A 17,469-nucleotide genomic window follows, 5' to 3' on the forward strand; every position below is an offset into this window, starting at 1 on the left:
CTGAAAAATTTTATCTCTCTTTTCGGAGGCCGAGAGCAGAAGCGAGAGCTTCACGAGAGCGGTTGCTATTGTAATGAGTATGTTTGGCACATCAGTCCCATGGTTTAAAAAAATGGGCTCCAATCCACGCAGAGGAGGTAGTTGGCCAGCGAAACTGTGGTATCACCTGATCGGTTAGACCAGTGTGACTTACCTAGCCTCGAACGATTGAGCAATGCGCCACGTGAAATAATTGGCAACAAGACAAACGCACTGTACCAAAGCTTTATTTCTTTGAAACGATATTGATAACTGCTTTGTGATCGCTGTGGTAAACACTGAGGTTTTCCGTTGCTACTTCGGATTCTTAGCTAAAGTTAAATCTGTACACGAGCTGTACACCGTGGTTGGCTGACTTGGAATGATGACGCGCGTGAGACCAAACTCTTCCTTCATGAACAGGATAAAGCATTTCTTACCGGATTTTCAAAAGTCCACACTGAAGTCTCCGACAACGATCACCGGCGTGACGTGATCAAATTTCACCCCAGAGAAGCGAGTACGCACGAAGTACTCGTGTTGCGCTGCTCTAACCGCTATGGGAAGACCACTATGCGTGGTCTTCCCATAGCGGTTATCACACCAAATGAACTCAATTGCTAGGCGAGTTCTTTTACATATGGAAGTGCAGCAACTTCACTCTCTGCTCCGTATGCTGTACAGTTTTGCTTCCCGGCAACTGCAATTTTATGCAACCGCAATCTTTACCGGGAAACGCATGCAGCGAGCGCTACGTTCTTCGCGTTGTTCGGACGCGCATTATCATCTTTCATGTGGTTTTGACACTTGTTTTGTGCTTTTCTTTATTGAAGCGAATACTTTGGTGCGTCTTGCATTCGGGATTTCAATGGAGGTGGGTACTTCTCACTTGAATTTGTGGAATGGTTTTGTGTAGACTGCTCCGTTGATAGAGACGACGGAATCCTGGGATCCGAGTCATATACGGCTTCGATGTAGAGCACCACGTGACTTCCGCCATACTTTTTTCAACCCATCCCGGCTGCCCGGGGCCTCTCCTGGACACTAGCGTTACTGTTCTCTCAAGTAATTATTCTAGGGAAGCCATATGCTTAAAATTTCAAGCATATAGTGTACCATTTAACCGTTAACGGTTAACTCGTAAACTCAGAGGATAGAAGGCGTTGTCATAGTAACTGGGCGATACAGGGTGTCACAGCTAACCTTAGCCAGAATTTTAATATATGACTATGCACTCTAAGACGACGCGACAAAATGCTTGTTGCTGGCTATCGTATGGAGTAAGTCACACTAGTTGTATTTTTTTGTATTTTTTGTATTGAATACAAAAATAGTGTGACACTAAGAAGCGTTATCCCACTTCTTAGTTATATTCCGCGCATCTTTGTCTTCAGCTGTGCTTCCTAGAGATAGTCATACAGCGCGTGTTGTGCCAGTAATAAAGATGGGGCGATTTTACACTAATAGCAAACTATCGTCCCATATCAGTTACCTCCTCTTGTAAACATTAAGAGCATGTAAGCGCTAATAAAGCTAACAAGATCCTGGGAGACAGGGACATTTTGTCACCTCTGCAGAACGGTTTCTGAAAGGGCCTTCCTACTGTAATGCAATTAACTACTGTTGTTAATAACTACTATGTTATAAACTAATGTTGATTTCGCTAGCATACTGAACAAACAGGGACCAACTGATGTTGAAAATTTGCATTTCAAAATAACATTTGATTTTGTTACACACTCAAAGTTAATAAAAAAAACACGATTTACCAACGTATATTATAAATTGGATCGCTGCTTACCTTACTAATCGCAGGGAATTCGTTGTTGTTGATACTTACTTTTTTATTGAACTTCTCGTAACTGTTGATATTCCTTAGGGTAGTGTTTTAGGGTCATTATTATTCAACATATATATTAATGACACTGTTGACACTGTTTACTCTTTACTGAAATAACCTGCCCAAAAGACCAAATCACATTAGATTCCAGCCTTCACAACATTCAGCCTTAGTGCATTCATATGGAATATGGAACTTAGCGCAAGCAAAACAGTTTTCATAAAGATTACGAAGAGAATTAACAAGGTGTCGTTTGCCTACATCCTTGCATCTCAATCACTTACCGAGGTTAATGAATACAAATATATAGGCGTCACATTAACCAGTAGCCTCAGCTGGAACTCTCGCATTTCTTACTTATGCTATTTTGCTTTCCAGGAAACATTGCCGTCTCAGACACAAGTAAAGCATGCTTCCGAGTAAACTCGTCTAATAGTTTAGACGTCCCTCGTCCATCCTAAACTGGAATATGCAGCTACGATATGGGATCCTTATACTAAAGCTAACATTGCTACCCTAGAAATGATTCAGCGTAAAGCAGTAAAGTTTATCTTTTCAAACATATCGCTTAACTGACTCCCCAAGCAAATTATAATGATTGGACATAATGTTCGGACGTTGAAGTTAAAAAGAAAAATTCGCAGACTAAATTTTTTTTTACTTGATGAAGGCATCTTGTCTCTTTGTCCAGCCTTACATACATCAACTTACGACCCGGCGAACATCATTGTCACTCTGCATCACTAACACCTTGCAGTGCCAGAACTAACGTTTCCGAGTATTCTTTCTTCCCTCGCAAGATAGCAGATTGGTACAGTCTGCACATTGAACAACTGACCAGCACTGGCTCAATTAAACACATATCTTCTGACTAAATTTGCTGAGTTCTTCATGTTTAATTAACCTGCTGTTGAACCTGCTGCTATATGAACTTGTTGTTATTGTTGCTGCTGTTCTTCTGGTTTGATATGACTTCTGCTGTCGCACTTCTGAAGCTATGTTGCATAAAATGATTTCGTCGCATTGTTTGTATAAAGTACCATTTTAGTTTATTTCTTTTCTGACATGCTTGTCGCGATATCTTGTGTTGTACTTCGATTCTACTTGTACTGATTTATCGTGTACATACTTTACCCCTCCTGCTTGGGCCTCCCATGTCCTGCAGTGCTTCATAAATTAATTTCTTCGTATAACATGCTGCTCTTTAACACCAATATTTATACCTCGAAAACCACATTTCATACGGAGAAACACATATTTCATGAGCCACTCGCAACAGCAATGCTTCGCTTTACGTAGTTGTCAGCTGCAATTGCGTGTGCCTGTGTTTTTTTTTTCTTACATCGGCCGAAGGTTTTTAGATCGGCCTCGTTTCGAGCACCACCGAGGTGCGAACCCGGCGACGCCGTTGGCGATGCTCCTCATCATGGCGACGTTCGCATACGCCTTTAGCACAGCGCTTAACTTTGCCATCGTTTTCGATGACTCACCTTCTGCAGAAGTGCCAACTTTTTTTCGTATGCTCGTGTACAATTAGATTAGCACTTCTCACTAATAAAACGAACCTATACCCTTGATAATTCCTACGGAATGACATCTTTGCGTTCTGTGGGCACAAGCACGTGCTTCACGGATCTCACTGAAACAGGTTGCACGGAAGCTTTTTACTGCAGGGTTTCTAAATCGGTTCGATGACTCACTGCGCATTGACATACGTCATCTCCAAAAATGTGCCATATCATCAGGACGTTGTTTCAGACCTCCACTGAGTGCAAGTGTAAATACAGCTTACGGTCTTGAGTGGCAAGCGTAAAACGCGTGATTTAGTGTTCTGATAGTGCTACAGCAGAGAGTAGTTATCTCTGTGAGGAAAACAGTCCTCTGAGCCATGTGCTTTAGAACTGTACCGGACTTATCAACACTGAGCTATCGGCTGTGAGTGAAGGAGGTCTTCGGCGTACTCGCCAATATATTTTAACTCAGTTCAAGAAAAACCTGCGTTTTTATCACGGAAGTTCTGTTTTTGATGTTTTGGTCCGCACTTTCCTAACGATGAGTTGAGGTGCTCTAAAGGCAGAATGCGGTCTATGTTTAAATATTGGAGGGAAATGAATGGGAAGATATACAGGCTTCGTTAGAGCCAGCTAATTCAAATTCCCATTGTCATTACTCAGAAAAGAATAAGAAAAGAAAAACTGGTGGCGCAGCCCTCCTTTAGAGAAGACTGGCAACGTTAATGCGCTTAGCAATCTTTCTTATGATAAGTGCCAAAATGGTGATATGCCTAAATAGTGATATGCTTCAGATGTCACGATGATTATTGCGATGTATACTGTATCACCGTGGCCTTATCCCCATACCGTCCACGAATCCCGAAACATTATGGGCACATCAGCCTCCCCACGAAGTGGCAACACCGTTTTCAACAATAATGCCAAATGATACTCCGACACAGTATAGCTTGTTGTAATCGATGTACAGCAGTTGAAAGCACGTAGCGACACCTATTATCTCTAGTATCCTAGCTTCAACTTCTTGCAATGGCTATCCATCAAGGGACCGTGCTCGACGCCGAGGTGTTTGTTGCGAATGGGGCGTTATCGCTTTCATGTATATTTTAGGGCGACATACTTCTTTTTTGTCACATTGGCACATCCATCCCTGGAGACTGACCAAGAATTTGCATATGCCAATGTCACATACGCGGTACTAAAGTTGCCTCTACTAGACTAGACAGCTACCATGGCACATACTCAGTGACACAAGTTGTCTATGTTAGACCAGACTGCTATCAACAGCAAGTTGTATGTCCGTCCGCATAACCCAGTGGCCCATGTTGTCTGCTCGGCTAGACTGCAGTCAGCAGTCAGCACATAGTGGCCGAAGCTAGCAGACAACCTGGATGACTGGGCGAAAGAGGCTATATATACGAACGGATAAACCGGAGAAATGAATAAAGTTCCCAAACAATGCTAACAGCCTTAAAAATCAATAAGAAAGTATCGACAATCGAACACATCACAAGTACACAGAGAATGTGTCTACGGGCACCAGCACCGAAACAGTCCAACAGCTGGGACGATCCCCCATCGCACATTAAAGAACTAGTCCACACAAGTACTTTTCTTATATAATAACAATACAGGGAGTCGACATTTGCATTTGGTGTAAGACGCATATTTCGTAAACAAATAGCGGCGCCAACTACTTAACGGGCACGAAATTCTTTGTTTATGCTGCGAAATGCTCAAAAAAAGCTTGGACAGAACTTAGCGCCCCTAACAACTTAAGTATGCGGCAGCATACTTAATGAGTGGGTGGTTGGATGGATGAATGCTATGAGCTTCCCTTTTGGAACGGGGTGGTGGGTTGCGCCATAAAGCTCTTGTTTTTACATTGCCTAATGTCCTACCGATGGTAAAAAACAAAAAAGAAAAAAAAAACCCACGATGAATTCCCACAACCAAACTTACTGAATCCCTATTGTGAGGTTTGTTTTTCCATGCCTCTGTTGTTTGTCATTTACCTGCTTTTCTTTCGCCAATATTCTAGTCGCATCTTACCAATATCTACTGCGGACATGTTTACTTTCCTCCTGCTCTCGCTGAACCCAAGGGCTTCAAAAAGGCCAGAGGTGCCTAAATTGACCCCTCGGAGATAGCTTCACATTCTAATAAAACATGCTCCATCATTTCCTAGCTTTACATTCCTTCTTTACCTTCCTAGCTTTGCCTTCCTTCTTATATCTCGGTTTATCGGTGCGTGTTCTAAGGCATCCTGATCTCGCTTCGAAAAGTAATGAGCTTCACTTTGAGTTATCATAAATTGTTTCTTTCCCGATTTAGTTTCTTCCTAGGCAGTTACGGATAGTGGGTTTCTTTTCCATTATCTCCACCCATGAGATTACCTCAGCTTCTCTGACTTTCCGCTTGACGTTGCCATGCTGCTCACCATACAGGTCGCATACTTGCTGGTAAGCTTTGTAGTTCTTTTCCTCCACTGTGAATCAATGTTTTTTTTTCCTTGTACAAATAGAGGAAAAATCTCCCAGCCCCATTTACCTTCTTCCGTATTCCTCAGTCGCTCTCATAATCAATTTTAGTGTGAGCTTCTCTCACTTCAAATCTTGTCCAGCCCATATCACCTTGCCCAGTTTCATTTGTAGTCTTCCCATGAGCGCCAAATGCGAGACGTCCCACTGACCTTTGGTTGCCATCGAGTCCTGACTGTACCCGTTATTTCATGTTGAGATGGATGGATGGACGGACGGACGGACGGACGGACGGACGTTATGAGCGTCCCCTTTGGAACGGGGCGGTGGGTTGCGCCACCAAGCTCTTGCTATTATACTGCGTGATGCCCTACCTAGGTCAAAAAAGAAAAAAAAAAGAACCCACGATGCATTGCCACAACCAAATTTTCTGGCCCCCTATTGTGAACTTTGTTTTTGCACGTCTCCGTTTTTGGTCGTTTCCTTACTTTTCTTCCACCAATCTTCCAATCACCTCTTACTAATCTCTATTCGAGATCGAGACCGAGTTGAGAACAGCGTCGCCTCTCGACTGAACAAAGCACTACGCTTCTCAAAAATTGCTGGGGAGTGTCATTGAAGCGCAATGACAGTTTCTATCGAGTGGCGTCACTGTCTTCAACTTTGAGTCGAGGTGGAGTGTTGAGTAGCGGAATGTTCTAGAAAACGGGGGTTAGCTCCTTCCTCTTACCCACTGTGCCAAGTAGGCCTCGAACTCAAATTTAAATAAATAATTCGCTCTTTCTGTTTCTCGTAACGGCATTTTGTTCGTTAATAGTCATTCGTAGACACAACGTTCACGGTCACTTTGACTGTGATTATAATGATAAGCGATCCACTTCACTTCTTAAAATAATTTTGCCTGACTAGATGGCATTACTACAGACTCTCGACTACAGGTGATTTTCCTCATGGTCGTTAACAGCAGCCGCGATGGCATCATGCCCATAGATAAACGAAGGTCCCTCCCTAATGTTTCCTGTTACCGTACTCTTTCTCCTATTACATGGAAGCTAGGCTGGGCCCGAAATCTTTTAGCACTCCATTTTAGTCTGTGTCACCATAGGCGTCTTCCTTTCTGTTGACGCTAATTTTGGTAGTCCAACAGACTAATCGCTTATCTGCTCTGCGTAAAACATGACCTGTCCCCTTTCGCTTCTTCCACTTGGTCAGAGATGTTATCTTATTCACGCCTGATTCCTTATCTATACTGATATCTTTCCATTGCTTAGCGAGGCGTCTGGTCCTTCTGAAGTAGCAAGGCCAGCCCTAGCACGGCCGACATCTTCAACTATCATTCAACTCTCTCACTTTATTATGTTATATATCTTATTTTCAAGTTTACTTGTCCCACAAGCTTCATGGTCTCACTGATAATCACTCGCCGAATACAACGATTAAATAGTTTTCTCTCCATGTACCGTCGCAAGCAGTTGTTTCCGACATGGGAGTGTCTGCCAAGTGCGCTTTAACCCACTTTTTTTTATTTTGTCTTCTCGTGAAAAGGGTTTATCCCGGATGGATCTCGCATGAATCTCAATCGAGAATGTCTGCTTTCTTTAATTATATACCCACTCCTGGCTTAGCCGCGGCAATGCAACCGACGGAATTCAATAAGTTATCAACGTGAACAAGTCAACGCGATACGCGAGGAAAATGTTGCCGACTCTGTGAATGGCGCAGGGTTCGGCTGACTCACTCGATAACCGTTTTTATTGAACCTCTATGCCAATTGATCAATTAGCGCAGTACTTATGGCAATACAATCGCTTGCGTTCTGACAGAGAATTGCCGTCTCGATAAAATTTGGCCTTCACGAGAAGTTATGTTCTGAGAATAGTGCCGCCCAGTGCTACAGCGCTTATGATAAAATGTACATGAATTTCTGTTGCAGTTTCAGTTTATGACTCATTCAGCAAGCAGTGAGTGGAGTACCAGTAATAAAACACAGACGAGGGTCCTAAAGTCAAAGACCGCAATTGAACACTCGGTTAATAATAAAAATGGGTATCATATGAAACATTCAGTGAACTACAGAAAAAAGACACATAAGCAGTAATCAGAGAGTAAAAAGAGCCCAAATACTGTCCCGTTATATACAATGCTTTATTTACATACAACAAAGGTTACCATATTGCATACAAATGTCGTAAGGTAATATAACGAGGAATGTTAACTTAGTTATGGAGGCAATAATGCTTAAGCTGAACTTTAAACAACATTCTGATATCCTTAAGTTTAAATGACATTCTCATTTTGACATTTGCTCAACAAACATTTTTACCCAACGAATTGCTCGTTATGGGGACCAGTTATTTGTGGCTTTGAGCTGCATGCTCCTTTCTTCTATGTTTCCAGTGGCGCTTCTTACTGATTTTTTTCGGAAGTGGGAGCATTTTTTTGCGGAAGTGGAAGCAGTAGATAATCCGAAATCCGATAGTTTGGGCAAAGCTGGATACCGTCGTTTGATGACGACTACTTGTTACATTTACTCCACCGAGATAGCTGTTCAGCTTAGTCTTGCTCCTTTGCTATGCCAATGGATTCTATCATTGGTGGAAAGCCGAACTTCTTACCGTATTCTAGTAATATTCCGGTCAAGTATTCAGTGAACGAAGTAATTTTCGCTAAGCATAGAGAGTCAAAAATATCGAATAGACGGGCGCTAACTTATGACGAATTCGTATACTTAGCTTGTTCTTTGTGGTAAAAAAACTTTGAGGCTCAATGAATACGTTCGTTCACACATTGCATAATCAACACGGAGACAACGTGCCCGTTTTGTAGGCATTGTTTGCTTCTTAAGGCAGCTCTGAACCTGTCTTTGTTTTTGTAGTTTTTATGACTTGACCCTCCGCCGAATCAGACGTATGTCTCAGCGCTTCTTTCTTGTGTCTTCTTTACCCTTTCTGTTTTTCTTTTTTCTTATTTCCGTTTGGCTGGTGTTTGCAAACACACACGCACCTGCGGTGACCTGCATACCACGAAGCAAGATCGAGAGCGCATCCGGAGACAAGCCGCATCCTGCTCGGTTTTTCCCGCAACACTGTACACACCGCCGTCGTCGAGGCTCGCTGTGCGTGCGCGCGGTTCCGGAATTCCTTATTTATCTCGAAACGACGCTTGCCCAGGAATTCGATCGTGCAAATACGTCGAGCATCTCGCCACAGAAGGAAAGAAAAAAAGGAAAATAAAACCCGGAGGACCCGACCCCCGTCGGAGGATCCCGTAGGAAGTGACGACACGCGCACATGTGCCATGTGTGGGAAAGGTCGTTCAAGCAGTGCAGAGCATATCCGTGTCCGGTCGATCTCGCCGTCATTCACCCCTCCTCTTCCGAGCCACCCCCCCTCGAGCGATGGGTTCCGCCGGCTCCGTCTTGGCGACGACACCCCTCCCTCCCCCCTCCTCTTTCCTCTCATTCCAACTTCTCTCGCAACTCTTCCTCATCTCGAGCCTGTGTTCGATGTCCTCCCCTCAATTCCTTCCTTGCTGCGTTCGCCCCAACATTGCTCGTCCTCTTTCCTGCTCGCCTGCGATGCGTTTCAAGTTCACCCTTCTCTCTCTCCCTCGTCTGCCCTCGACCGGGCGTCGCTGTAAGCGGCGAGCGCGTGCAAGTACCTTTTTTTTTTTTGTTTTCTTACCTTGCCGCCGCTCTACACGGAATCGAAGCGATGCAAGCGCGCGTCCAGGCTGCATCGGCGGCGACGGCGCCGGGTCGTGGACTTCGCGCGGGCGCCCGCTGAGCACGCCCGGCCAAACCACGTCAGCGGGAGGCCGAGGAATCCAGTTGTTTGCGCCCGCCTCCCCCCCTCCTCCCCCCCCCCCCCGTTCTTCCGACTCCAGACTTTAGCCTTTGTTTCGCCACTCGCACGGACCGTGGACACCGCTCGAGGCCTGTGTTTCTCGGTCTCTTTCTTTTCCCCGGTGCTTTCCGCAACTTCTGTTGCCCGGGGTCCCCGGGACTACGACCGGCGTCGACCGCCTGCTTTCTCTCGCTTTCTTCGCCTCTTCACTGCCTCTCGCTAACAGCTTTTTTTTTTTCTTTCTTCTTTCCTTTCCTTTCGTTTCACTCGTCGCGCGTCACTTGCGCAAGCATCTCTGCGCCGCTCTGACACTACCGCCGATCACCTGGCTTGCTTCTCTGACGAGCGTCGACGCGAGCGGACAAGCGACCGGTCGCAGCTCCGCCCCCCCCCCCCCACTTTTCTCGTGTACGTCGCGTTCTTCCTACTCCTGAAGGAGGCACTTCTCGTCTCGATTCTTGGTGAAAAAGGAAGGAGCTCTGCTCACCGTGAGCGATTTCTTCCGTTTTCCTTCGGGAGTAAGAGTTCGGCTTCCAAGGAACCCGGCCGCATCCGCTGACAGGTGAGTGACCATGTGACGCGGCTCTGACATTGTCGCGGGCGTCTGTCACCGGCGATGCGGGCCGAACTGGCCAGATGCGTGTCACGTGCTGCTGCAGTGCTTTGTTTGTTCCTAAGTAGCGCCTTGTGTTTCCGTTTCTGTTTGTTGTTCTTGTTATGGCATCGTAGTCGGCTGTCACTGTCGCAGGAGTGCTCTGTATAGTACGGCTGTGACAAATGTGTTACCTTGACCGTGCTTAAAGAAGAAAGAGATAACAGCTGACCTCAGATGCTTACGCGGAAAAGATGGAGAGATTGTGGATGTGTAGTAGCTTACCTAGTTGTTCTTTTTTTTCTTTTAGCGGTCGAAATTCCTTAATGGAAAAGAAAGAAAGAAATCTTATGGAAAGACAACTAAGGGCATATGCTCTCCGAGTAACACTGTTTCATGGGAACAATGCCTGCCCCTGAGTCAAGCAGACAAAATATGGCCACACTTGCACAAGGGAGAAGTGATTTTGTAAACAAGCTTGCGTTTCTTTATTCTTTAATACAGTGTGACAACCGTGAGTTCCCTAGGCAGATGCGCAAGAAAAATACATTCACTTTTGACAATTGGTATGATAATCTCGGTTTAGGTTTACTTTTTCTGTTCTTGGGAAGTTCGTTTGAGGCGCAGGTAAGAAATAGCAATGTTAATTTGAAGCGTGAGCAATGCGTTCAGTTAGCTGCTCTGTGGCTACAGTAAAATACAACGCAATGATATTGACGTCACATTGAAATACGTGAGGGAGGGAATTTTTCTCGCTGTAGTTCTTTGAGAAACTCACGAAACGACCCTATCGTCTGCTGTTCAAAAACAAAAAGCAGTAGCTTAGCAATTTTTCGAGATGCATGCGCCAAACATCTCGCACTATAAATATCATAATATCATAAAAACATATTATCACAATAAACGTGCCCAAAAGATGCTGCATATACTGCCGGACTTCGTATCTAATTCAGGTCCGTCATATTTGCTTCTCCTATCGTATTCCGATGCTAATGTATTTTGCAACTGAAACTGTATGTTATGTTATGTTATGTTATGTTATGTTATGTATGTTATGTATGTTATGTTATGTGCACGCGGATATTTTATTCTTTCTTTTCTTTTTCTTTGTCTTCTTTCTTATTCAATGGCCGCGCCATTGCCCCACGTAGTATATCAGGGTTCCCATTGCATGCAACATATAGCGCGGTAGCTCATGCCACAAATTACGGGAGTGAGGGACGAGCTTGGTTGATGCCGATGTCCACTTGCTTTCTTCGGGGCCTGCCACGCCACACACCGCAACGATGGACACGACGGCGCCATTCGTTAAACAAAGCGCTCAATCGATCACATCGTCCCCCGATGCCCCTGCACAGATTTAGGTTTCTTAGACAACAGGTGGTGCCCGCGCAAATGACTGTTCGAAAAAACAGCGTAGGTCGAATTCTCACTAACCGCTCAACACTGCCATTCACATGCCAACACGCGCTATAGCACTCAAACAAACAAACAACGAAAGAACGAAATAAAGAGAGAAGAACGCTGAAAGCTACATGAGGAACACCGTTGTAGAGTAATTAAGGTTAATTTCGATCAGTTGAGGTGCTTTAACGCGCGCCTGAAGTACACGGCCGAATGTTATCGCATGGTGCCTGCAGTGAAACAAACGTGCCAAGCCAAGCGTAATGCAAGTACTGCGCAAAGGGTTTCTGCTTTTGTTGAGCGCACTTCAAAGGGTATACAGCCCTATGTAACAGCGGAGTTGAGTTTGGCCTTACCTGCGCATCTGGTGCTCTTTAGCGTCCCTTTAAATGTTACAGATCACATGTTGCACGTGTGCCTTCCCACCTTATCGGTGACTAATGCTATATTACACGGCCTTCTTGCGCAAAGTGTCCGTCACGGAAGTTGCCCTTCAGTGTAGAGCAAATATACCGGTACCGGGTGTGCAGTTAACGCGGACCAGCTACTAGCCACATAGGCTATTGGTCCAACTATTCTTGTACACATTACTTTACTTGTTTAATTAAAGCTCACTTTTTGATTGATTGATTGATTGATTGATTGATTGATTGATTGATTGATTGATTGATTGAGAAGAATGCTATGACGTTTGTGCAAATTAGATTAACTGTATGTTGTTGGCAACTCACTAAACGACCTCCAGTACTCTCAAAGCGAATCTTTTGTTTGCTTTTAATTAAATTTAAATTAAATTCGTTTACTTGAAGGGTCAAGACCACGATACGATTATGAGACACGCCGTAGTGGGAGATTCCCGATTAATTGTGAGGTTCAACTGAGGTTCATTAACGGGCACCAAAGGCACAGTACACGGGTGTGTGTGTGTGTTTTTTTTTTTTGCATCCTTACCTATCAAAATACGACCGGTGGTTACCAGGTTTAGCAGCTCAACTACGAAGCCACTACGCTACCCCGGCGCGTTTGCGTTTAATTCCAACATGTGCTTTGAATCTGAATATCTTTAGTGTTCTTTTTACTGAAGTTACTTGCATCGAAAAACTATTTTTTAGTTATGTCTATGACCACAATGTCAATAGAAGGTTTCTGGAGAGCACTTGAAAATTTAACTTTCATTTTTTTGCGACTTGCTAACGTTTACGTAAGTCGTTTATTTCGCACTTAAGAGAAACGCGCCACGGTTTTCTAGGCTAAGGATGTCGCGGGCGTTTCTTTTCTTTTTTTTTTCAAGCGCGGAGAAACTTGGAAGACTCAACTGTAGTTGATGTCTGCGTAATGCGAAGCATTCATGATTTGTAGAGAACGGTTATAGGAATAATGTAACAGTCTTGTAACTAACGGTTATGTAAGAATATGGGCTCTAGGTGCTCATATTTATGAGTATGATATAATGTTTGTAATGACAAGATATAAGGTTGAAAGTAAACTGAAACCCAGTGACACATAATCAGTGCGCATACGCACTGATTATGAGCTTATGTGCACTAAAGGTTTCTAAAAATGTGTCTAAAATTTTGTGGCACAAAATTTTAGACTGCGCTGTCGCCGGGCTCGGCCCATGGCAACGACGAGATTGGCTCGCCCGCCAGAAAGCGACTGGACTCCAAGACTGCTTCGCATTAAAAAGAATTACACGCATCCCAAACAACTGAAAGGGATTTTTCAAATGGCTTCTGCGTACCTTGTGTTTGCAGTGTGACCATAAAGTTAATAATTAGATGGTTCGTTAATTCTTTATTACTTATATGACTTAGGAGAAAGCCTAGCTCGAACCATCATTGGTTTCCCCATTTGAATGCATGTAAACGACAGACATGCTTTTCTGAGACAACCGCTTGACCGATATAAATGACATTTGTTGGATTGGAAACTCTCAATTCTAATGACTCCAGGCAGGAGAATACTGATTTGTGGGTCCAAATATTTTTTTAATTCGTGAGAATTTGTGAGTTTAGAAAGAATTGAAGCTCGAATTTTACAAATATTTAACTCTGCACCAAAAAGCAGATCTTTCAGTTACATAAAATTCATTTTTTTAGAGCCAGAAATGCGGCCAAATTTAATATATGCATTCACAACTTACATGAAGTTGTTACAAGTGTTTCGCAAAAGCCCTATTCACAAATTAGTGGTATTGTTGAGTGGTGAATAATAGGTCAATTTTGTCTACTTTAGATTTATTATCAGGTGCAGTTTACAAAACTGTGACGTCGCTTTTTATTTTTGAGTTGCAGAGTTGTAAACTTGATGCATGAGCTTTTTGTTCTGGCTGTGCAATTTTCCACAATTTTGTAAAAAAAAGATAAAGGCGTAAATAAGAACTGTGCTTGCTGCAGTCACTAGTATTTGTTTCTTTTCTTTTAAATTCAACAAAACTCAATACATTCGGTGCAATCGTTTTCGAGTAAAGCAATTTCTCCGTTCTCATGTATTCATATAGGAACCCCCGAGTTTCCTCTTAATACAAAAAAAGAGCAAAAAAGAGACTGTATACGCGTTTCCAGGGTGGCTGCTAACGATGTAAGTCGCTTTCATCCACACAGGTAAAACTTCGCTATGTAAAGAAAAGAAAGGAAATACTATAAATTAAAATTTGAAAAAAAACTTGTTCCGCGTTAGCAGCGACAACTGATGATGATGATGATGATGATGATGATGATGATGATGATGATGATCAATTAAGAGGCTCATTGCAAAAGCACAGAAGTAGTGGCCCTTTTCTTGCTGCTACTGATACAAAGGAGCATCAGGGCGACTTGCGCTGAAAACATCGCGAACACGATACTGGTTCAGAGGCAGGCACAACGCGTCCCTCTCTCGCCCAGCACCTCTTTTGCGCTATATTTGTATGTTCATCGCACCAGCTCGCCCGACTTCTAGTTGTCATTTTTACGTGAAACTGCGGCGAACGACATTCACTACGTGATTTCGACTGGAATCGAATACGTCGACCGCCGGTGTTGATCGCGATGTGCACGCGCAAGCCGAGAATTCAATTTCACTTCAATTTATTTCAACACCGTTCGTGTTGAAGTGTTATGAATTGCACGCTGACAGCAACTGAGTGTAGGAAGTAGCAGCTGTGATGGAAGTTTGGCGATTACTCACGCAGGGAAACTCAATTTACTGGTGATTACGACGAAGCACTTTCGATAACTTGTGTTCGATAACGTTCACACGCTGATCACGAGGTCGAAGGTTCGACCCCCGGCCGCGGCGGGTGGCATTCTGGGGAGGGCAGAATGCTAAAGCGCTCGAATTAATCCGCAACCCTCCACAACCGCGTCGCTCGACCCCGTTCGTTGGTTACCTTGGGACGTTACAAATAATAATTTCACTTTGTTTTGAAGTAGCTGATAACAGTTGCGCTGTTTCCCTAACATTTGTCCAGGGGCGCTATAAAGTAAAGCTGTTCCAAACTTTTCTATTCCACAATTCTGCCATCAGCGGGCCTTCACGATTGGTCGAAAAATTTTCGGTTCATCCCCACTTAACCTGTCTGTCACGCGATGTCACGGAAACAGCGGAAACGCCCCATCCGATATGATATGTACGCACTGATATTGCATGGTTAGGCCTAACAAAAAGAAATGTTATTATATCTGATTCCACGCTTTTTCCCATTAGCCATCTGCTACTCGTCAAAAGTTTTCGGGCTGCACCCACTTCGCCTTTCCGTCACGCGACGTCACAAATCCGCGACAACTCACCACGTCGAGGTGACGTGTACGGGTTAAATATGCAGTAATATGCCGAACAAAAATGATTTTCTTTCTGAATAGCCGCAGACTTCCCCGTTCCGAGAGGAATAGAAGATAGCTGCCCGCCGATCGCTCAGGCACTGGCTACTCGCACTGACCGGAGAGCATGGGTTTATTTGCGTATAACAAAACCTTTCGCCAGACCGTATAGCGTTCTCGAGCCATTCAAGCACGTATACGGCATCGCTTTGCCAACTCTTCCTTGCTGAAGATCCGTTTTAGCAGCATTGTTAACCTTCTGTTGCACGGCGTCGCGATTTTCGACCAGCCACCGCAAGCAAAGTAAGGGAAGCGGACCAATCGCAGACGCTGGCACCACCCTCTTCATCCGGTTATCGATATTCACTGCGCTGGCTCGGCCCCATCGAATCCCTATACAACTGAGAGTACTCGTCACCTCTTGTTAGCCAATTAAATAAGAGAAACTGCTCAATGCAGGCAACTTTATTAGTTTTAAAGCAAACAAATGTGGCCTCCTACAAACGAGGAAAGCTTTTGTTGGCCTATTAGAACAACGCTGTGGGTCAACGCGCGGTGCTTGCGTTGGCAGTTACGTAAATTTGACGTCAGAAGATTACAATAAAAGTAGATTGGAATAGTTTTACGTTATAGGACCCCAGATTTGTCGCATAGACGAACCTTGCGCAAGGTTGCGCATTGTAATCGCACTTGACTGCGAGCGTGAACGCTCAGGCTATCTTTATTCCTATTTGTTCGTTTGTTTGCCACGGCCTAATTCTCCGCAGGACGTTATAGTAAGAAGCAGAAGTTCCTTAAAAACAACTTGAGCACATTAAGAAAACACATTTTGCAGCACAACGAGTACAACGCATAAAAATGTTTACACTTCTCAAGGAAGAAACAACACGCTACTAATAGAAAAAAAGCTTGACAGAAAACAAAACAAAGAAATGACGTAACACGCACGCACGCAAACGCACACACAGAGAGGCGCAGACACACAGACAGGCAAACAAACAGACAAGATGACAAGATGACTCACACAAACATAAACGAGCCCGCGTTTTCTTGCGGGAATGTCAAGTGATGACGCCTCAAGCCTCGGTGTGAAGTTACGACTTTCCGCTTTCCTTGTTCGCCCGCTGAATAATTTTTCTCATCGACGCTCGGACGACATCGGCCATGGAATGTATACAAAGGCCGGGCGCTCAATTCTTTCTTCACAACTGTGACGTGTGCTAGAACAGGGTGGTGCTTTGCTAAGAAATGTCCCAAATCTTTTAAGCCCCAAAAGATGTGTAAAGGACGAATGGGGAGTACAAACGAAATTTTCGCGGAAAACGTTCACCCAAGAGTTCGAAGCGTCCAAGGCACCCATTCAAGCTTTTCCATTAGAGCTCGAAGCAACACAACTCGGTGCTTGCGCATGCTTGTGTAAACGTCCGTGCCCTAATGTTTAGAGCATCGGGCTTTCGCTCTGGGAGAACAGGCTTCGAAACGAAATGCCGGAAACTTATATGGTAACTGGATTCTTCAATCGTCGAAACATATTTAGAAGGATGAGAAGCACAACTTTGGGGCTATCTTTGGTTCATTTACGGAACAGTTTCGGTCGGGGGACGGACCTTTTTCAAAAAAAAAAAGGTCGTTCCAACTGTTGGGCAAATAAACCAAAGATAACCGCCAAGTCGTGCTCCTCATATCTTTGTACAAATATGTATATAATCACGTGTCAACATCACCCTTGAGCTACTAAGCTCACGCAAGTGGACAGAAACATACAAACAGCAAAGTGGGGTGCAAGAGTTAAAGAAAGCTATCAGCGCGTGCGTGCCTTCACGTCTAGCGCTGCGACCGCTACTGCACTTTTGCCTTTCGCTACCACTGACCGTTGGAAGATAAGCAGTGGGGGCAGTGGGTAACTGAGCAGATTGGAGCCGGACGCGTTGGGGGGATGCGACTGGGGAGTACGTCTGCGTTACAAAGCATGCTTTTAA

At 44.2% G+C, this 17,469-nt stretch overlaps 1 protein-coding gene across 2 annotated transcripts in view; it reads left to right on the top strand.

The window, feature by feature from the left end:
• Positions 1-17,469, top strand: part of LOC142581956 (uncharacterized) — a 68,829-nt gene that overhangs the window by 35,135 nt on the left and 16,225 nt on the right. The window contains exon 1 of one of the 2 annotated variants that reach the window (XM_075691391.1): positions 9,540-10,256. The exons of the other annotated variant lie outside the window; for it this stretch is intronic. The gene's annotated coding sequence lies outside the window, so the exon portion shown is untranslated. Of the gene's footprint in view, positions 1-9,539; positions 10,257-17,469 lie in introns of those variants that run through there. 2 annotated transcript variants of the gene reach the window in all.

Source organism: Dermacentor variabilis, chromosome 5, assembly GCF_050947875.1.
Source record: "Dermacentor variabilis isolate Ectoservices chromosome 5, ASM5094787v1, whole genome shotgun sequence".
NCBI lineage: Eukaryota > Metazoa > Arthropoda > Arachnida > Ixodida > Ixodidae > Dermacentor > Dermacentor variabilis.